Raw genomic sequence first — 23403 nt, forward strand, 5'->3', positions numbered from 1 at the left:
GACTTCTTTTTCTTACCTAAATACAAAACCAAAATTTTTTAAAGGCACCTATTTTTCTTCAGGTAATAATTTTTAAAAGAATGCATGGACATGGGTAAATTCACAGGATCCTCAGTTCTTTAGGGATACACTAAATGGCTGGTATTATTGCTTACAAAGTTTGCTTAATATTAATGGAGCTTATGTTGAGTAATACAGTTTATATTTTATATTTTTATCTTTTAATTCAATTTTCTACAATTTTTTAAAGATGTCTCATATACTACAGGGGATTCACAAAGTATATGAACAATGTAATTGAAATGTGATGGAATTTTTCACATCAACTCTTTGAAACCCCTCCTATATAGCCTAATTTTAAATTCTAGGCCAACTCTACATTTTTCTTATATAGAGTTGAGAGAGGCAAGACAGAATCGAAAAAGCACATCCATTAATAAGAAGGACTGGTTTTCAAGGGGAAAAGTTGTTTTTTATTTTTTGTTTGGTTTTTCCCCCATTATTTTGCCTGTGATACCAAATATATTCTCTTTCTTGCCTGTTTATTTCTTTGCTTATATGTTTAACAGAATTTTGGCATTTCACAAATGAACTAGATATTGAAAGTGGCAACTATTTCTTTCCCTGAACTCATTCTGCCAACATTGACATCCTCTCCTGGAACTCAGAGCAGGAGGTGCTGGTTAATTGATTGCTGGCTGAAGGATTTTGAAGGCAGGGCCTGGTGGTGGGTACAGGAATTATCACAGACAAATTGGAAAAGGAGTCTACAAGTGATTGGAGCAATCCTGGCCTGGAATCTCTAGGCGCTCTGGAGAAACAATTACTTATGAAACTTTCGTTAACAGCAGTTATTGAGCCAGACTTTGAGTCGTCATTAACTTTTGCAGAAATATCACAGTTCCATAGATGTCTCCTCTGTGGGACTCAATTTTACATAAAAAAAAGATGCATATAGAATTTCAAAGGATTAGGACAAGCTGTCAAATGTTACTCCTTTTGAAATCACACAAGATTTGTTGGAGCTCTTTTGTAAGAAAGACCATTACATGAGCAAGTAATGCTTCACTTTCCTGTGACTGTTTTTCTTCAAGAAAACTTCAGGGGTGTTCGTTTGAATTCAGAATGTAGACATAATTGAAAAAGGCCTAATAAGTCTTGGTTATGGCCTTGATCGTGAACTCTGTGTGACTGACTGGAAGCATCAAATTCCTGTCACTAAAGAAACTAACCACAACTGGGAGAGTTTTAGCATGCATTTTCAGGACAGCTGGATGGCTCTCTATACAGTGTTCAATATTTAAGTCTTGATATTAATAATATTTCCAAGGGGTTATAATACTAGAATATTTAAAATACTCACACGAATGGCATTTTAGAATTACCATGAAATACAATTTTAAAATCTGAAAGATTATTTGTTTTATTTCTCAGGAGACTATAAATTTCTTTAACAAGAAAAAGTTTCAAATTCTACAAAAAGCTGGAAAATAAGGTTATATCAATAACCTTAGCGAATGCAAGTTTTAAAATGATCTCCTAAATAAACATATATCATTTCAAATCTAATATTAAACAAGTATCAAAATTTAATGAATTAATATTTAATTTACTAAATAATTCCAGGGTCTAACATATAAATTCTAATTTTTACTACAGCATTTACCATTTTAATGGACGACAGTATTGGACAAAATATTTAATTATTGCTATTAGAATATGCTGCTAAGAGAAAATAATCATTTTGACTTTTATTACCCTTATCTGTCAGTGAACATCAGTATGCAAAGCAATCATTTGGCATTTATTTATCATTCTAAACATTGCCTAATGAATGAATATTCATTAAAATTCAATTGGGATAGAACTTTAGGAAATATCTAGTTTGATCATTAAAATTATTTTTGTTTCCTGTTTTAAAAAGTGAAGCACAAAGCAATCATTGTAATACTATTAAAATTAATAGTTTAGATTCATATAGGCAGTGTTTTTATTCTGATTTCATTCTGTTTTGGTCTAAAGGAAGGCTTTATTTTTACAAGCCTCATTTTTAAAAATTGCCAGAAGGATTTATAATAACAAGACATTTATCGTGCCGTTTCGATACATACAATTCAGTAACATTAATTATGTTCATTGTGTTACTCAATAATCACCAGTCTGCCGCCAAAGTCTCCCATTTACCTGAATGTTCCCCATGACTCTTTCCTTGTTCCCGCCTACATTCAGTAACCACTAGTATACATCGTCCCTATAAATTTGCCTATTCTAGATATTTCAGATAAGGGGGAATCATAGAATATTTGCCATTTTGTGACTGATGTATTCTAAATGACAAAAGTGGTTTCTACTGTCCTACTGTGAGACAGATGTCTGTTTACCTCTCATCTAATCAATTCTGGCCAATGAGTTTGTTTTGTATGCAAAAATGTCCTTTTTGTAATGATTTTCATTATCATTTGTTCATTCAATTATTTATCTATTACATGTTTTAAGCTTATTAAAGACCATGACAATTCCAATTCAGAGCCCAATTATTCTGCATTTCCAAGCATATCCAATTCTGGGATAGCATGAAGTGTTTTCATTCCAGCCCTGTTGGCACAGTAGGTTGTGAGTCGGGCTGATAACTGGAAGGTGGCAGCAAGAATCCACAGGAGAAAAATGAGATGTGCTCTGGAGAGCAGTTACAGACTCTGAAACTCACAGAGACAGGTCTATTCTCCTCAATAGGGTCGCTGTGGACAGGAAGCAACTCAACGACAGTGAGTTTGGAGTGACTGTGCTAAGGGTGGATGACTTAACCTGCCTACTGGCACCATGGAAAGACCTGGAGGTCGCCTCCATGAAGATTACAGCTACTGTCTGCTGTCCGGCCCTTTCCACCCTGGGGACAGACAACAGACAAGTGGGTGAAGGGAGACATTGCACAGTGTAAGACATGACAAAATAATCATAATTGATAAATTATCAAGGGTTATGAGGGAGGGGGGCAGCGAGCAAGGAGGGGGAAAATGAGGAGCTGATACCAATATTTTGAGAATGATGATGGCAACAAATGTACAAATGGGCATGACACAATGGATGGATGTACGCATTATGATGAGTTGTATGAGTTCCCAATAAAATGATTTTAAAAAATATTATAGCCACAAAAACTCCATGAAATCATTCTACTTTGTAACATATGGAGTAACAATGAATTGGAATCAAGTTTGGTGTCCAGATTATTAAGCAAGGCTAATTACATATTTGTGGAAGTTTTAGATGCCCTCAATTAAGGACCGGATTGTACGTGTAACTGACGTATCTGTGTTGAATACAAGGATCCCATGTCTTTCCACATCCACCTCTACAATCAATCACAGACCCATCTAGTTCTCTCAATCTACTACTACTAGAGTGGTAAAATTTAATACATTCCAAAATGGTCTCCTCCCAGCATTTTTTACTTATTACGGTGTAGTCAATACTTGCTCTGAAAACATACATAAAGTTATGCCACCTTTTTTTTTCAATTGGGTAGGCTAAAATCTCCAAGCATTTGGTTAGTTGTGAAGAATATTAACCATTTTTGACACCCGTGGCTTTTAAGAAGGAAGTTTTCACATCTTCAGTGGGACGGAGAAAGCCACGTGGGCTTCTTACTGTCTCACCACGTGGCAGATGTAGTGTCACACTGGCCAGGTTAATTTCTTGAATCATCATCCTTTCCAACAGTCACAGCCTTATGTTTTTCTGCCTACAAAACTCTTACTCTATATTTGGTTTTCCTTTTCCTCCTCCTCTGTTCATGATTATTTTCAACATCCCAGAAAAACATTTCCTGACTACCATCAGCAAAATAAATATCTCCCTCCCCTCTATTGTCCCTTCCTCCTTATCCCTATAACAGTGCTAGTCTCTGCCACCGAATCTGACACAGCTCTCGGTCACTTGAGGGACACTACGCACCCTAAGTTCGATGTGAATGACACCTTTGGGTGATTGAATAAGGAAAGGAGCATATTTCCCCTTTGGGCATGTTCAACTCATGTTTTTCTACCCAGCCTCCTACGTTCTTTGTTCATATAATTGGTTGCATTTTAAACAAATATTTATTTCTGCATTTACTTGTGTTTCCTAACACTTTCATCAGGATGGACTCTTCCATAAGAACAAGAATTACTTTTGTTTATCTTTGTACAACTAGGCTTGCATGTAGGAAGCTCTCGTTAAATAATTCTTAATTGAAGGAATGAGCTAAATAGCAATTTAATATTGAATCAAATAGTAATTTAATAGGAATGGAATCCACAAATGAGCAAATTTAAAAAGAAAAACATCTACAGCATTTGCCCTTCTCAGGTGATAAAAAGGTGACGATCCATTAGAAAATAATCCCAGAGATTTAATTTAACAAATTTTAGAGAATAAGCAGCTGGACATTCTTGTCCTTCAGTATTATTTCCTAAACAGTACAATAAACACTTGCAGCGACTTTTAATTGCTTAGCTTTACATTCACCTGAAATAAGTCGAGTCAAACATTGAGCAAGGTGTCATTCTTTCTGAAATGAAAACCAGTGGAAACACAAATACTAAATAAAAATCAAATTCGAGAGAAGTACCCTTCTGCAAATCAGTCATTTTTCAGATTTCATTTCAATTTTGGCAGTCATTGCTTCAATTTCTCAGGAAGAACTATTTGACAGATGGAAGAAAACTTTGAGACACATTTTCGTTGAGAATCATAAACACACACACACACACAATTTCTTGAATTAGGCTCAAGAAAGATAATACTAGTGGTTATATAATTCTCAAATACTGTATTTTTATTAACTATTTTTATCTTTCTGTTCATTCACTGTTATGCATTGGTAACACTTTAAATTAGCACTCATTATCTGGAAAGTGGCAATTGAACTGTTCAATATATCAACTATAGTACAGTTTAAGCAGTTAATAAAATCCAATAGGGAGAGGATAAAGGATCCATTGTACATAAAAACAAAAACAGACATTAAACCCCTCCCCTAATAAAGCCGTGTTATTTATATAGTAACCCGCAGAATTTTGGCAGGTTTTAGTCAATTTTTTAAAGGTGCTTGTACCCAGTAACTCTTACTGTTGTGGAATCACTGTCAAATCCTGGGAGATTCAAAAAGACAGGCTAGAACTGCCCCTGTAGGTTTCTGAGACTGTTAACCTTTCTCCCTCTGTGGGACTGGTAGTTTCAAACTACTGACGTCACAGTTAGCGGGGCAATGAGCAACCTGCTATGGCACCAAGGTGCCTTGCCAGTATCTCTAGGTGGTCTAGATGGTTTTCAGTCAGCTGTTGGCCCAAAGGTTGGCTGTTTGAACTCCTGGAGCAGTGTTGTACGGGGACTTGTGGGATAGCGGGTTACGCATTGCAACGCAAGCATCCAGGTCTGCAGTCTGAAACCACATGTCTCTTTGCTGGAGCAAGATGAGGCTTTGTATTCCATAAAGGATTTACAGTCTTAGAAACTCACAGGGGCATTTTCACTCCATCCTACGGAGTCTTTATGAGTCAGAACCAACTTGATGCCCATGAATTAAATGGTACTGTGCAAAATATACCTGTACGTCTGCTTCCACAAAGTTTATAACCAAGGAAACTCTCTGGTGTGTTTGATTCTGTAAAACATGAGTCAAAACCTACTAGACAGCAATGCTTTTGTTTTGTTTTGTCTTCTTACCTAATACACCTTCAGTGGTGCAATGGTTAGTGTTGGGCTGTTAAGCATAGTTCTAAACCGGCAGATGCTTCAAGGAAGACACAGTTTTCCGCTCACTGAAGAGTTACAGTAGCAGAAACTCACAGAGGCAGTTCTGTCCTGCCCTGTAGGTTTGCTATGAGTCAGCATCAATTCGCTGGTCGTGAGTTCAGTTTTTTGGTTAACACGTACATTGAGAAATATTGCAAACTATCTTAAACATTATGCTTGAATTGATAAGAAGTGGTAGTTTCATATTTGAAACATCTTGAGCATCGATTACACTGAGGTAAAAAGGATAAAAATGAATATAAATTTAAATTAATTCACTGAACCATAAAACTGAATATCTGATAGTTCAAGATAAACAAAAAACATGGCTTGTGGGATGAATCCAAGCTGGCCACCTGTTTTTGTAAATACAGTTTTATTGGAACTCAGCCACATTCATTTGTTTATGCATCGCCTACGGCTGCTTTCGCATTGCAGTGGCAGTACTGAGTAGTATTGACAAATCCCAGCTGGGCCACAAAACCTAACATCTTTACTATCTGTTCCTGTAACACAAGCGTGTGCTCATTCTTCTAATGGTTCAGTACTGTCACTTTGTAATACAGCACTCGGCGCTAAGATGACATCCTCTATTGATAATCCTCAATGCGCTACAACCTGGTTTCAAAGTAAACATTAAGAATTTGGGGTGAGACGATTCTCATTCATCCTAATAATACAGCCATAATGTAAATGGTATTAAATTAACCTGAAAGAGTTCATATTTTTTCAAAAGGTCTAATCTAACCTATCTGTGTAGGTGAGTTCATCTTTGGGTCAGGAAGAGTTGAAAGGATATGGAAATAATGAACTGTGCCAACTGAGAGTTTATCAAGTAAAAAGTTCGTTACCTCCCATATTCAAAAGTATAGTTCAGAAAGCAGAATGTGTGTGTGTGTGTGTGTGTAAACACACACATATATATTTTTTCCCTTGATCTATATCAAGGAAGTATATGAACTTTGGTTCTCTACTCAGATCTTACCTCAGTACAAGAATGGCGTGTTCTAATAGCTTGGCACCATATATAACTTACCTTCCTGTCACAATTGTTGAAGACTAAATGGGTGCATATGTAAATGTGGTGAAGGAAGTGGATGGTGCCCAAATATTGAAAGATATAGTGTCTGGGGTCTTAAAGGCTTGAAGTTAAACAAGTGGCCATCTAACAGGGATGCAACAAAGTCCACATGGAAGAAGCACACCAGCCTGAGTACTCATGAGGTGTTGACAGGAATAGGTATCAGAAGTTCTTAAAAATAATAATAATAAATAATAAGCAATCAAATAGAAGTGAAGGAGCATGTACTATGTGGAGGCCCAAATCCCACCTAAAGATAATTAGACAGCCCTCAGAGGAGGGCCACACGGAAGGGATGTTAAGTCGAGGCTATGCTGTAACTATGATGAAAAACACAACTATCATGGAGTCCTTTAATATTTTCTCCCCTCCCTATTATGGTTTTGGTTTTACCTCATTAACCTAGTTAGACATGAGTATGCTCATGTGTATATAAGCATGTTAAGATCATGCAATGCGGAGAAGTCAAGATAGAGAACCCTTCAGAAACAGCAACAGGAGGCTAGAGGAGAGAGGGGGGAGGGGCAAAGGTGGGCAAAAAAGAAAGAAAAGAACAAAGGGAGTGTTAGCCGAGACTCTGAAACTTGCTCTTATTCATAGAGTAGTTAATTTAAATGGAAGAAAAGACTGAGTCAAAGAGCTGAACAGAAAATTTCAAAGGGCATTTCAAGAAGACAGTAAACTATTATAATGAAATGTGCAAAGACCTAGAATTAGGAAATCAAAATGAAGAACACACTCAGCATACCTTACATTGATAGAAGCAAAGACAAAATCCAAACCCCAAACTGCAGTATTAGAATTATCTGGGAAAAATATCAAATGATGCAAGGAGCATCTAAAAGAAGATAGGAAAAAATAGAGTCACTCTACAAAAACAAATTGGTCAACATTCAACTATTTCAAGAGGTGGCATATGCTCAAGGATCAATGATACTAAAGGAGGAAATCCAAGGTGCGCTGAAAGCATTAGTCAAAGAAATTGTTGGAGTAACCATTAAAATGTTTCAACAAGCTAATGAAGTGTTGGAAGCACTCACTTGGTTATACCAAGAAATTTAGAACATAGTTACTTGACCGGTTTACTAGAAAAGATCCATATTTATACCCAATCCAAAGAAAGGTGACCCAACAGAATACTTTAGAACAACATCGTTACTATAACATGGAAATAAAATTGTGCTTAAGATCATCAATCAATGGTTGAAGCAGCCCATTGACAAGGAGCTGCCAGAGGTTCAGGTTGGTTCAGATGAAGACTTATAACAAGTGATATCATTGCTGATATCAGATGTGTCTTGACTGAAAGTAGAGAATACCAGAATGGCATTAACTTGCATTTTATTAAATATGTAAAGACATTTGATTGTGTGGACTATAACAAACAATGGGTAACTTTAAGAAGAGGGTGAATCCTGAAATACTTAAGTTTCATGTATAACATGTGCCTGGATCCAGTGTTTTAGGTTGGGTGGACTAGAGAGAAACAAACCCAGTTTCACGCATATATGTATAAGAGAGAGCTTTATATCAAGAACTCATTATGTAATGAGAAAACATCTTAGCCCAGTCAAGCTCAAGTCCATAAGTCCAATAGTAGTCCATAAGTCCTTGTTCAGACTCATGCAGTCACAAGTAATAAAGAACAATGAAGGAATATCACAGGTTGATGGGTGCTAGGTCATGTGGATCCAATGGCAGTGGAAGCATCAGAGACAGCAGGGGAGGTCCCCAGGACCCTCCTTATGAGAAAGCCCTGCCCACAAGGAGGTACCATCAGGCTGTGACCCGATTGACAGGTTGAATACCATCTCTACACTTTCATATATTTCCAAGTTGACATTAAATTGTGTATCAACCACACAGAGGGAATTGTGGAAGCAGAAGAAGGAATACTGCAAGATTTAAAATAGAGAAATGTGTACATTAGGGTTCTATCCTCTCACTATACTTATTCAATCTGAACCCTGAGCAAATTATCCAATAAACTAGCTGATAAGATAAGTAATTCTGTATCAGAATTGGAGGAAGACTTATTTAAAAGCTGCAATATGCTGATGACACAGCCTTGCTTGCTGAAAGTGAGGAGGCCTTAAAGCACTTGCTGATGAAGATCAAAGATTGAATCCATCTGTACGAATCACAACTAAATGTAAAGAAAACCAAAATTCTCACTATTGGACCAGTAGGTAACATCATGATGAACAGAGAAAAGATTGAAGTTGTCAAGGAATTTGTCTTGCGTACATCCACAGTGAATACTCAGGAAAGCAGCAGTCAAGAGATAAAGTGGCACATTGCATTGGGAAAATCTACATTCGACTTAAGGTATTGAAAAACAAAGATGTACATCGAGGATTACGTTGTGCTTGATCTAAGCCAGTGTATTTCAATATTTTCATATGCATGTGAAAATTAGATGCTGGGTAAGGAAACCCAAAGAAGAATCAGTTCTTATGAACTGTGCTGCTGAAGAGTATTGGGAGCACCAGGGGCTGTCAGAAAAACAAACTAATCTGTCTTGGATGAAGTGCAGCCAGAAGGCTCCTTAGAAGCTAGGATGGTGAGACTTTGTCTCCTATACTTTGGACTTATTATCAGAAGAGACAGTCCCTGGAGAAAGACATCATGTCTGATAGAGTAGAGGGGCAGCAAAAAAGAAGATCTCCCAGGAAAGGTGGACTGTCACAGTGATGGCAACAATGGGCTCAAATATTGAAACAACTGTGACAATGGCACAAGACAGGGCAGTGTTTCCTTCTGTACACAGGGTGGTGATGGGTTCCCCAATAACAACAAAGGAAACCTAAACTCCAAAAATCTAATTCATTGCCATGGCATCAATTCCAAAAAATATACTTTGATGTTGAGTGAAAATTTAATTTTGAAAATCATAAATTGATGATAGATATTTTTAAATAGAATCTAAAGGCAATGTAGATGAAATACCATTCAGAGAGGTGACAGAGAAATCAGAGGATCACAAACATATATGGCAGAAGAGCCTGGAAGAGGAAATAGATGGAAAGGACTAGATGAAGTCTACAATCGTACCCAAATTTCCGTTATGGAAAAGCCAATGAACTTGACCAGGGCCTGTCAACCCTTTGTGCTGCTCATGACTTCTGAATTGCTTCCCTTCCTTGTCTTACTACATGCACCCAAAGTTCGCTGGCAACTCTTTCAGCCTCTGTCCAGTTTAATCCTGATTTACGTTCTTCTTTTTCCCCATTCTTAGACTTCGCCTCCTTTGAGTTAGTCAGCCAGTTCCTTCAAGCCCCCTGTTGCACCTGACTCATTGGGGTCAGAATGAAACTTTGTTTCTTTAGTTAATTTATTCCGTTTTTTCCTTCTGTCTCATATTCTGTTTTGAATTCTCATTTGATTATTCTTGACTATACTCACTTAAAATATGAAATTACTGCTATTCACAGTCCTATCAAGCCCAATTTTCTTCTCTCTCAACCTTATGAAATAAAATCCCCATTACTCTCCTAATAGAATTCACAGAAAATATTAAGTAATTATTCCTATTACCTAAAAATCAATATGCTATACTGACAGCAATCTACAAGAGAAATAATAAATATATAATTAATTGCTATAGTTGTCATTAAAAATGAAAATGTTGTGACATAAGAATATGAAATGAAAAAAAAAAAAAAAGAATATGAAATGAAATAGACATTTAGTTGCTTCTATAAATAGAATTAGTACTAGTGAATCATTCATCAATTTATACTAATGTTTGTATTAGTCATTCAGATATCCATAAGTGGCATTGCCATCTATAAGTGTTTTTTTTCTAAATGGTAAACAATTCTTGATAAAATCCCCCCAAAATAAAATAAATTCCCAACGCAACCCTCTTGTTACTTATTCCTCCCTTCTTGATACAATTTGGACCCCTAATGAAAAGAAATTCATACTGTGGAAAATAAGCGTACTGGGGAAATTCCAGAAGTACGTGTATGTTTCTGATGTCCTAATTCATTTCTAAAACTTGAATTTACTATGGACCAAAAATGTAAACAGGGGAGAAGTTAATAATTAGTCTTTGCATTGGTTTCTGCTATAACTGAACTACTGAAAAATGATGGCTTTAATGTCTGACAGTTTAGGAAGCTGGAAGTTTCATTTCAGAGTGCCAACTTCAGGGAAGGCTTCTCTCTCTGACATCTCTGGGGTACGGACTTTGTCCCCTTTCAGCATCTGTGGGCTTGGCATCCATTGCAGATCTCCAGGATCTTAGTATTGATCTCAGGTTCTCAGCATGGGGATGCTGAGTCCAAAGTATGCCTTCTACTTCCAGTTTGATTCTCTTGGCGACTGTCGAGTCCTTCACTCTGTGCTCCTATGATAGCTGGGGTTAGTGTCAACTGGGCTGGACCTTAATTTTCAGTTAACACCTAGTAATTACCCATGACCTGACCTAATTCAATTTAATCACAGCCAATATATTATAAATCTCAAAAGTGGATAAGACTAGAGTGGAACTTACCACCCTTACTCAGGTCACAGATTCCATGCAATCTGTTGCCTTGGTATTGTGCCCGGCCGCTAAGACAAGTGGATGCTGTGGGAAAGTTGTTAGCTCTTTTACTTGCTCTGAATCATGCATCTGGCTCATTGACTTCCAGTTCTTTGGACATGAGCCAACAGTCTGAATATTACTTGCTGATCCTGGCAGTGGTCAGCGACCTGCCTCTGACCTGCAGAACTTGGATTGATAGGCTTTGCAGCCACAGGCCGAACCAGCTGAAATTGGATTTATCTTCACCTGAATCCATCAGCACCTCCAGCGTAGGGTCTTCCTTTCTATCATCAGACCTAATAACTACGCAAGTCAGGAGAAACCCCAGCCTAACATTTGACCAAGGGACTTGGAACCTGCCTGGACTTGGACTTGAGTATTTCTACAGTCATGTGAGTCCTTTTCTTGGTATAAATTTCCCTACGTATATAGGTATCACTGGTTTTGTTTCACTAGAGAACCCAGCCTAGGCAGCTTCTCTCTCTTTTTATCTTTTGTAAGATAAAGTATGATGCAGGCAACAATCCAGACAAGCTTCCCTGATACAAGATCAGGGTTGTGACTTGAGTAGGATTGTTGTATCTACTCTAATACCCTTTGAGGTGGATAGTTTATTGTGCCAACCTGGCCGATAAACACATGTGGGATTAATTGAAGGGCAGAGAGATAAATGGCTTGGCGAGCCTCCCTTTCTTGTCTCTTGCTCTTGGATCATCAGACCAGTGTGCAGCTGCCTTAGCTTGTTCTCTGTCTCAATTTGCAAGCTTCACTACCTGTGGGACACCTAACCCATGGACTGTGTAGCTATAAATTGAGGTTCCTTCAAGACCTGCTTTGCCACGCTATTGGAACTTACATCTTTTGAGCTGGGAACTGTAGGACCTTGACATCTGGCTGACTGTTGGTGACCTGCCTTGCTGTTTGCTGCCTGTGCCCGGATAGCCTGAATTGTTCTACAGAGGACTACCCAGCGGCCCTCAAAACTTGAAAGATTGCCAGTGTCACACAACTGTCTCATGGGAGTGAGTTGCACTGAGCCATTTGTACTGCTTTATAATTTAATTAATTGTTTATTTCTTATATTATATATCTATCTGTCTGTATAAATATATATAAAGGTATTAGCATTCTAGTTTTGTTTCTCTAGAGAACCCTGCCTAACACATCCTTACATCTCATTTCCTAATTGTATCATACCACATTATGGGACCAAGATGTTGCCTCTTGACACAACTGCCAAAACATTCAGAATCATGCTCCAGCCAATTTGAAACTTATTTTGGGGGGGACACAATTCAACCAATGTCAATGACTAAAGTGATCACATCTGTGAGAAAGAGGAGTGGTTCATGGAAAAGAGACATAGGCACATGGATTTATAGATAATTATTACAGACACATTTCATTCAGTTCAATATTAGGCTTAGAGTAGCTGTTCTGTAGGTAACCATTGATAATTTTCATTAGTGATTATAGATAACAGAATCAAAGTGGTTGCCAACAACTTTATTGGTTTGTATTTATGTGCCTATACTGATAATGATACCAAACATAAGGGACATGAAAACATTTCCAGGTTATAATAAAAATCATATCCTCACAAAGTGAACACCTGAGTGTGCTTCATAGTTCCCTTGGCCTTGACACTGGCTAGAGCAATGTCTGGTCATTTCCTCTGCATTGAGAGGCATGTTCATCATTTCAAATGTATTCAAATGGCCATCACATCTTTAAAAAATAAAATAATAAATTAAATAAATAAAAATCATATCCATACACCTGTCTTAGGTTTAAATATCAATCAGGAAGAAAATGTTAGCAAATTTCTTTCTGCCTTATCACTGAAGCACAGGTATTGTCAGTAAAAAGGTGTGATTTCCTAAGGTGGGATACAAATGAGTAACATTCTAATATACTTATACAATTAAAGAGGATTTTATTTATTTATCTATTTCAAAAAACATAACACAGATATGATAGGGGGGAAATGGTTTGTAAGTTGGAAAAGGGAACCTAGATAATTCATGGATTTGCTGATATTCTTATCTGTAAGAAGCCTACCAAACTTAAGTCTTGCCCTCAAATTTATATTCTGAGGTAAAATGACAAATACTTATAATACTCCTTCTACTTCCCTTATCTCTTTATCCTTGTCTTATTCAAACTTATTGTTTATTGTTACTAGGTATCACTGGGTCTGTTCTGACTTAGTGCCACCCTGTGTACAACAGAAGAAACAAGGGCCTGGCCTGTACCACCTCACAAGTGGTGTTATGTTTGAGCCCATTGTTGCAACAACCTTGTTAATCCATCTTGTCAAGGTCTTCCTCTTTGCTGCTGCCCCTCTAGTCTTCCAAGCGTGATGTTCTTCCCAGGTACCAATCTCTCCTGATAGCAAGTCCAAACTATGTAAGATGAAGTATCATCTTCCTTGATTCTAAAGAGCATTTCGTCTCCACTTCTTCTAAGAAAGATTTGTTGGGGTGTTTTTTGGTAGTGTGCAGTACATTCAAGATTCTTCACAAACACCATAATTCAAATGGATTAATTCTTCCTCGGTCTTCCTTACTCAATGTCCAACTTTCATTTGAATATGAGACCATTGAAAATACGATGGCTCACCTTAGTCTTAAAAGCAATATCCTTGGTTTCAAACTTAAGAAGTCCTGTGCTGTAGATGTGCTCAATTCAAAGTACCATTTGTTCTCTTGACTGCTGCTTTCATGAGCAGTGATGGTGGGTACAAGCAAGACAAACTCCTTGACAACTTCGATCTGTTCTGCGTTCCTCATATTACCTACTGGTCTAGTTTTGAGGACTTTTGTTTTCTGGATTTTAAATCATAATCCTTATTGGAAGCTTAATGTGTGGTCTTCATCAGCAAGGGTGTTAAGTCCTCCTCAATTCGCTTCCAGCAAACAAAGTTGTATCACCTGTGTATCGCAGGTTTGTAATCAACCTTCCTCCATTCCTGAAGCCGATTCTTCTTATTATCTTACAGCTTCTATGATGATTTGCTCAGCCAATAGATTATTTGCTGACACTTAAATAACCTTTGTACTGTGTCTACTGGGAGGGGGGAAAGACTTAAAAGAATACATCAGTTTTACTATCAATTTCAGAATTTCTTATTTTTCTCAGTGGAAAGTAAAATTCTGAACAAAAACTGTGATATAGAAATGTTCAAAATGATTGGTGACACTGAGCTTTAGTTTTCAATGCCATATTGCTGTTCTTCCTAAAAGTCCAAAGAGAGAAAACAGAAGAGAAACGGCGCAAGTCAGCAGCTGAAGGGGATATATGTCACGGAGCGCCACCAGGGGGGTGTCCCAGAAAGGACATAAGTAACAATAGAGGGTAATTCTAAATCATCCCGTCAGACCTGGGATAAATCACTTAACATGTACATCCATTTCCTTAGTTTCAGAATTTTCTCTCAGGAAAAATAGTAACTAGAAGCCCTTAAACAAAAGATGATTGAGTTTTGTTTTATGAATAAAGTATTATTTTTCTTTAAGAATAATGATTCTGGGGCACTTATCCCCAAGCCATTATCCATCAGGAAAGGAGAAAGTGTTCATTACAGTATCTTTACTTCAAGTGATTTATTGTTAATGCTGAATATATTGCTTAATGATTTCAAGCTTGAACAGCGCTGTGAAACCACAAAACTTGTTATTTGAGATTTATTTTTCTGTTCCGCTAAAATTTCAAATATGCTACAAACAATTAAAGTGTGGAGAAAGCCTTTGTTCCCATTTAGACGTTTCACAAGGTTTTATAAATATATCACCATCTCTCTGACATAAAATCGCATCCAGCTGTGAAACTCACAGTGAAACAGTCCTGGACCAGATTGGGAAGTTTGCTTGCAGAGTTCATCTAAGAATTTTATACGGGAAAGCACAGCGAACACTTTTACACTCCAAAAATGCCAGCTTTAGATGGATCTTGTTATGTATTACAAAGAGGATGACATAAGATGTGGACTTAGAAGGACAGGAGCCTTAGTTCTTATTAAAATTGTCTGAAAAGAAAAGTCTAGTAATGGAAAAAAATGACAATCTAGAAGTGGAAAAGATAGGCAGCGCACATGAGATCTGGACATTTCTAGATTTTCACAGGTAATTGGCTACTGGCTGCTGGGATTCCTTTCTGGTTAAGATGTTAGCTAAGGTCCAGGAATGGTAGGGCCAATGCGAGAATCTCAGACTGCATTTGCTCACAGTCAAATCTTCACTGAGTCTAAAATTTATTGCCGTAGTTTCAACCTCTCAGTCCGCAATTTGTTTATGCATACATAAAGCTTTTTAAAGCAGTTTTTCAATGAGAAAATTCTATTTCATGAGCTTTTTCCCTACCCTTTACAACTACATATGAGTACACACCTACTTTTTTGTTTTTAATCATTTTATTGGGGGCTCGTTTTATTGTACAACTCTTATCACAATCCATACATACATCCATTGTGTCAAGCACATATGTACATTTGTTGCCATCATCATTCTCAAAACATTTCCCTTCTACTTGAGCCCTTAATATTGGCTCCTCATTTCCCCAACTCCCTCCCCACTCCCCCTCCCTCACAAATCCTTCATAATTCATTAGTTATTATTATTTTGTCATATGTTATACTGTCCGAAGTCTCCCCCTGCCCTCTTCTCTACTGTCCATCTCCCAGGGAGGAGGCTCTGTGTAGCTCCTTTTAATCGGGTCCCCCTTTCCACCCCACATTCCCTCCATGCTCCAGGCATCGCCACTCTCCCCACTGGTCCTGAATGAGTCATCTGTCCTGGATTCCCTGTGTTTCCAGTTGCTATCTGTACCAGTGTACATCCTCTGGTCTAGAGGATGTATAAGGTAGAATTGGGATCATGATAGTGGGGGAAGCATTTAGGAACTAGAGGAAAGTTGTATGTTTCATCATTACTACATCGCACCCTGATTGGCTCATCGCCTCCCCACAACCTTTCAGTAAGGGGGTGTCCAGTTGCCTACCAATGGGCTTTGAGTCTCCACTCTGCACTCACCCACATTTATAGTGATATGATTTTTTATTCTTTGGTGCTTCATACCTGATCCCTTCCACAGCTCGTGATCACACAGGCTGGTGTGCTTCTTCCATGTAGGCTTTATTGCTTCTTAGCTAGATGGCCGCTTGTTTATCTTCGAGCTTTATAACTTATCTCACTTTAAATCAATCTTAGAAGCTAAAACATATTTTGGGAAAAATTAAAGGACCTCATGCTTACAGGGGGATTTTGAGAGAAATATGAGATGCATAATTGTTCAGTGTAGTTTTTACAGAATGTGAAGAGGGGTAAACCCTATTCTACCCTCCTCCTCCGTTACCATACCACCATATAGGACATAGAACCAAGGATATCGTGCTGATATCAGATGGATCTTGTCTGAAAGAAGTGAATATCAGAAAGATGTTTACCTATGTTTTAAAGACCATGAAAAGGCATGCAAGTGTGTGGTTCCAAACAAGTTAAGGATAACATTTAAAAAAACAGGAATTCCGAACACTCAATAGTGCTCAAGTGGAATCTATACAAACAGCAGGAGGATACTGCAGGGTTTGAAATCAGGTAAGGGATTCATCAGGGTTATATTATTTCAATGTATTTATTTAATCAACATTCTGAGAAAATAACCTGAAAAGCTAGATTATATGAAGAATAATTAGGATTAGAGGAATTTTCATTAACCATCTGTGATATGTAGATGACACAAAATTGCTTGCTGAAAATGAAGAGGAAAATTTGCATTAATGAATCAATAAACAACATCAAAATAAATGGGGTAACGGTTGAGATTGTCAAGGATTTCATTTACTTAGATCCACTATCAAGGTTCATGGAAGTAGAACTCAAGAAATCAAAGAACGCATGGCATTGGGCAAGTATGCTACAAGAGGACTCTTTGAAGTGTTAAAATACTTTGAAGAGAAAGTACACTTGATGCAAGCCACAGTATTTTCAACTACCTCCTATGCGTTTTACCTCCTAGTCCATCATTATGAACAGAGAAAAGATTGAAATTGTTTAGGATTTGACAATCCTTGGATCCATAATCTATGCTCACGGAAGCAGCAGTTAAGAAATCAAATGATGCATTGCATTTGGCAAATCTGTTGCATGAGATCATTTTAAGGTGTTTAAGATCAAGGATGTCACTTCAAGGATTAAGGTGTGCCCGGCTGAGTCATGTATTTTTAATCACCTCATACACATAGGAAAATCGGACATTGAAAAAGGAAGACCAAAGAAGAAATGGTGCATATGAACTATGTTGCTAGCGAAGAATATTGAAAGGCGCATGGATTTGCCAAAAGAACAAACAAATCTGTTTTGGAAGTAGGATAGCCAGAATGTTCTTCAAGCAAGACTATCTCATGTACTTTGTCATGTTATCAGGAAAGACCAGTCCCCCCAAAAGGGAATTATGATTAGTAAAGCAGAAGGCTGGTGTAAAAGAGGAAGAGGCTTAATGAGATGCTTTAAAAGTAGATGCAACCATGGGCTCCAACCCAAAAAATGCCTCAGAGGCAGGCAGAGAAGCAGAGAGTGGTTTGCTCTGTTGTACATCAATAGGGTCACTCTCAGTGAAAACCAGCGTGATGGTACCTTATAACAGCAGCATGTGCAAAGCTGGACAACAAATACAGAAAGACTGCAGATGAATTGGTGAGTTTGAACCATGGTGTTGGAGAAGAATATTAGAAGGAAAAACAAATCTATCTTGGATGAAGTACAACCAGAATGCTCCCTAGACATGAGGACGTGAGGCTTCTCCTCGCATGTCTTGGACACATTATCAGGAAGGATGAGTCTCTGGAGAAGGACCTGAAAGTACTTGAAAAGGGGGAGGACTATGACAAGATGAATCGGCAAAATCCCTTTCACAATGAGCTAACGCAGCAAATGTGTGATGATAGTGTAAGACCAAGCAGTGTCTACTTCTGTTTCACAGGGTCACTGGGTTGGACCTGACTCGATGTGGCTTATCAATAGCAAGCAATTTGGGTGTTATTGTTGCAATCAAGGAACTCTAGTTAGATATTTTAAAGTAGAGAATTAGGGAGAAAGTTTTTTATCTTATTCATAGGCTTGACAGGAAGATTAGGTGGAAAAAGTAAGAAAATAGAAGAACAAGATAACACAATCAGGATTTATTCAATTAAATTTATCTGTGCACCACTGCTAAAATGATTCAATACATGTGAATACTTGTTGACTTTTCATCTTATAAATGAGAGGATTTTTTTTCTCTTTTGTACATTCACCTATATTCCTATAATATAGCCTGTCACAGAGTAAAGCTTTACAGACACATACTTAATTAAAAACTATTTCTAACATTGTATTAATTCTCTCAACATGTGAAGTCCTGAGATAAAGACTCTACCTGCTTAAATTAGTTAGCTCACTCAACTGAAGACTACTACTTCATCTTTACTTATCTTTGTACTCTACATTTCATAGGGGTAGAGTAATTCTCTAAAAGAAAAGTGGGATGTTGTTATCAAATGCTGGGTAATTTTAATGACTTAATACTATATATGGACACTACACTATTCCTCGTAGTGGTCTGCTTGAAAATCTGATTATTCAATATTATATATGACAAGGCAAATATTTTCCATGAGTGTATTCAAAATGTATGTTGACAGTTTTAGTCCAGACCACTGCCTCTGTGGCTCTATACTTTCTCCAAGCATGCCTTATTATCTCATGATTCAAAGATGCATGAACAACTGAATGGAAAACATAACAGTTCTAATGAGGTGCAATGACAGCCCAGATTTAGAGAGACAATCCAGAGTGTAAAAATGGTTTCTTCTGAAACCTGTTCACTTTGGGTGACCCTGCTGGCATTTGGAATGCCCATAATATGACTTTGAGCATCACTCTGTCATAAGTCAGTCCTGAGAGAAGTTGTTTACGTTTTGTTGGGGTTGTTTTCATTAGGATTGTCATAACCTAATATATAGAATGTTGTAGCAAATAATAACACTGAACATCTACTAGTGAAAATCTGGGAATGATTGCACTCATAAATTATATACTGTATATAGTATATAGTCCTAACAATAATGTGCCAACAATGCACCAAAAAGAAAACAAAACAGCAGCCACAACATAAACTTGAGGGTTGTATGCGTGCTTCCTTATAACTTGAATATGTGTAACTTGGCAACTACTGGTGTAGCACCCTGTGTTAGAGTTTAAATTTTAAGCACCTGTTTAATTAAAATTCCAGTTTGCAATAGGGGTCTTAATTTTCAATTTTCACATGATTCACCCTCCATTCAGGTTCTTTCTGATCATAAACTGGACTTATTTGCTCTTATTCAGAGTATTTTTTCAGTAGATGATGATTCCACTAGCCGTCCCAAGAGGAACCTTGGGAGCATCAAGGTAGCACATATTGGGCGGCTAACCCCAAGGCCAGCAGTTTGAAACCACCAGCCTGCCATCAACACACTTCATGGGAAATAAATGCAGGTTAGCTATTTGAAACCACCAGCTAGTCTGAGGGGAAGAGATGAGGCTTTCCACTCCCATAAAGAGTTATCGTTTTTGAAACCCCAAGGGGAAATTCTACCCTGTCCTACAGGATTGGTATGAATCAGAATTGACTTCGTGGGAGTGAGCTTGTTATTTTATGGACATCTTCCCAGAAGCAGACTGCTTAATCTTTTGTCCATGGAGGGGCTTGCGTTCACATTATGAGTTGTCAGTTCTCAGACCAATAGTGAACCCACTATGCCACCAGGGCTCCTTAGAATCAACACTGGAAGAAAATTCACACATCTGCACACATTATGCTCGCCTTCTGGAAACCCATACTCCTCTTTCCTGCCTACTGAAGTACTCAGTTTTCAATTCTAAATTCAAGTATCTTCTGTTCTGGGAAGCCTTTCCCAAATTATCCATGGTGATTTAGTTACTCCAATTTAGAACTCGCATACACCAATTTAGAACTTGTCACTTACTCTTCCATTTTCTTGAAGCCAAAGGACATAGCATATACATATTCAAATTTCCAATGCCCAGCTCTTTATTTTTCCTATATATGCATATTCTTGTACATTTTAAGATCATATATTACATTTCAATTTACTATGATATCACAAAATATCACTTGTGTTCATTATTAAATAGTGGGAAGCATTTATTGTGAGTGATAGCTACTATACAAAGAATTGACAGCGTTCACCCTTATCTCATAAATGAGCTCACTTAACAAAGAAAACGTCTTCCTGTAGATTTCTCAGGATGCAAACTTTAATCTTATAAGGCTCCTTTGGCATTCTCTATTAAAATTTAAACTTCACCAGTCTGTATTGTTAGAGACATTCAAATGCTAAAAGCAATACTATAATGTGTGCTTTGCACATATGTTAATATTTAAAGGACAATGCTCATGATAATTCAGTATGCAAAGCATCTGACTATACTTCTTCTGAGACCTGCTATATTCCAAAGAAGAGCTGTAAGTTAAGATAGCTGGTAACTGAAGGAGCTATTCTGTACATTTATGCTTGTGCAGGGTGAATACAATTGTTATTAAATATGTTATATTCTCTTCACAACAAACAGTAAGAATTAAAATTTTATTCACTACTTGGTGCTTTGAAAACTCAGTTGTTGTTTTTTCCCCTAAGGTAGTTCACTGTTGTTAAACTATTATTTAATCACTGAAACAATTCCTGATAAACAGAACTTTTAACACATAGTACAAACAGGCTCAAGTTGATGAAATGTTTGTACATATCAGCTTAATTCTTCTTGTCCAGGGAGGTAAGAGAAGCACAAGAACAAATAGTCTATTTAATAAAATGTAATTGCCATGAAACTTTGAGATTTTTTTCTCAGTTTTGGAAGTAAGATATGAGAATATCAAGGATGAAACTAAAAATCCAATCCAAAGGATAATTTGGTTTCATGGCGACTGGGGCAAAAAAAGATTATTGTGTATATAGCTGTATTTACTTGTTTATTCACTCATTCATTCTGATTTTAGTTATTTTTTAATTATGTGTAAAGCTAGAGCTATATATTTTAGAAAAATCTGCCTGTTTTACTCTTTTCTGTGTGTCTATCTTCCCTAGTAAGAATATGAACTCTTCAAAACAAAGGATATTGTGTCATTGATTTTTGAACCCTAGGACATCGTTCTGATAATATCCCTTCTTAATTTCTTATGGCCCTGAAGCGCTCCCCATTGTTGCAGCCACTGTGTCAGTGCGTGGCTTATGCATGTGGGCAACTGTAATATCTTAAACTCTTCAGCTCCCCAGCAGTATGTGAGTTACTCCACTATATTTTATCTCATTAAGTTAATCCTTGTGGTAGATATTACCATCCTCGTTTACAAAATAGGAGAGAGAAAGAGGTTACTTTTCCTAATGAAATAAAGTCAGAATGTGAACCCAAGTCAGTCAACAAAGCCCAGTCCTTAACTAATACCACTGTGAGCTTGGTTCTTGAAAACTGAGTTTTCAACCATTGCATTCTGTTGACTTCTCCATTAACAACAAAGACATATTTATGTATGGTTATGGGCTTTCAATTTGTGGTTTCCTAGATTGATTTACCAATTTGCAGAACAAAGCAGCTACTAGAAAAAACAAGGCCCCACCCAGCCTCCCCATCATTCCAGCCGAATGCCTTCCAAAGCCTTTTTCACTTACGCACAGTTTAAGTCTGTTCTCATGTGGACAGGATTTCAATGACTGTTTCCATTTTGCATCACAGATGGAAATCTATCCTTGTTGCCCTCCAGGCAAACAGAACACTACTACTAATACCCCCTATTTGGCAAAGATGTTCTACATTCACATGTGTGCAGACGTGTCCTGTAGCTTCACTATAACTACAATCAAGTGAACTTCTTCCAAGTTTAACTCTGTTGAATATTAAGAGATCAGTTTGAGAGTTGATTTCGATCTATGAATGATATCCTGTGGATCAGAGTAGAACTGTGCTCTAAAGGTTTGCGGTGGATGACATTGGGGAAGTCAATCACCAGGATATTTTCCCAAGTTGCCCTGGGTGGACTAGAACACCAATCTTTTGTTTAGCTATTGACCTTGTTAATGGTTTGTACTATCAATAGACTACCACATCTTTATGTTCTATGTTTGCTTTTTAACAAAACTCCACATCAATTCATGTATTAGTTTCCAATGTACAGTATTCATTTTGTGTATATATATTGAGAGAGAGAGAGAGATAGGTAGATAGATAGATAGATAGATAGATAGATAGATAGATAGATAGATAGATAGATAGATAGATATTCTATGTACTGTGCCTTAAAGGAAAACATATAATTAATGAAATCTATATATAGATATACCCAATCCATGATATTTTCAGTTGTTTCAGATGCATGTGAAATATGGACATGGAAAGAAGATGACTTACAAAACATTGGTGCATTCCATTGTGGAACGGGAGAAGAATATTGAAATATTGAATGTAATTTGAAATCCACTTAGGTGCAATTGTGAGTGAGTCACTGCTTCATACCAATCCTGAGATGTCAAAGCTTGTTGCACACTCTCAGAGAAAGAAAGTTGAACAAGTTAGCATAGTTTTGCTAATTTTCATTAAAATACTTTTGTAATTTAGCAGTAAAAAGAATCGTCTTTTCTGAATTTTGATTTAATAATGTCTTTATTTAGATAGCAAGTATAATGTTTAATAAGCTCCTTTATACCATTTCCCACAGAAAAGTCATGGTTTTATCATAAATTCTTTTTCTCCTGTTTCCTTGGGTGGATTACTGATGAATTATCATTAAGCATTGCACAAGTAATGCATGCCAACAGCATGCCATTTCTTATTATTTGAAATTCTTTTATCTTCTGTTTGTCTCTGAAATACACTGTAACCCACTTGTTTCTAGCATACTGATTTCTGATGCATTATTAGTTTTAGTGAAGTAGTAGCTTTTGGAGATTAAAAATTATGTTTTAAATTATTTTTTAAGTGTC

General features: G+C 37.1%; 1 non-coding gene across 1 annotated transcript; it reads left to right on the top strand.

The window, feature by feature from the left end:
- The first annotated feature begins 12987 nt into the window (after positions 1 to 12987).
- On the top strand, positions 12988 to 13120 carry LOC115870531. Its single transcript, XR_004046763.1, has one exon. It is a non-coding gene; the product is annotated as a small nucleolar RNA SNORA22 (small nucleolar RNA).
- Positions 13121 to 23403: the final 10283 nt, after the last annotated feature.

This window comes from Echinops telfairi, unplaced genomic scaffold (assembly GCF_000313985.2).
Source record: "Echinops telfairi isolate 266 unplaced genomic scaffold, ASM31398v2 ScPeMD7_1713;HRSCAF=2227, whole genome shotgun sequence".
Lineage (NCBI taxonomy): Eukaryota > Metazoa > Chordata > Mammalia > Afrosoricida > Tenrecidae > Echinops > Echinops telfairi.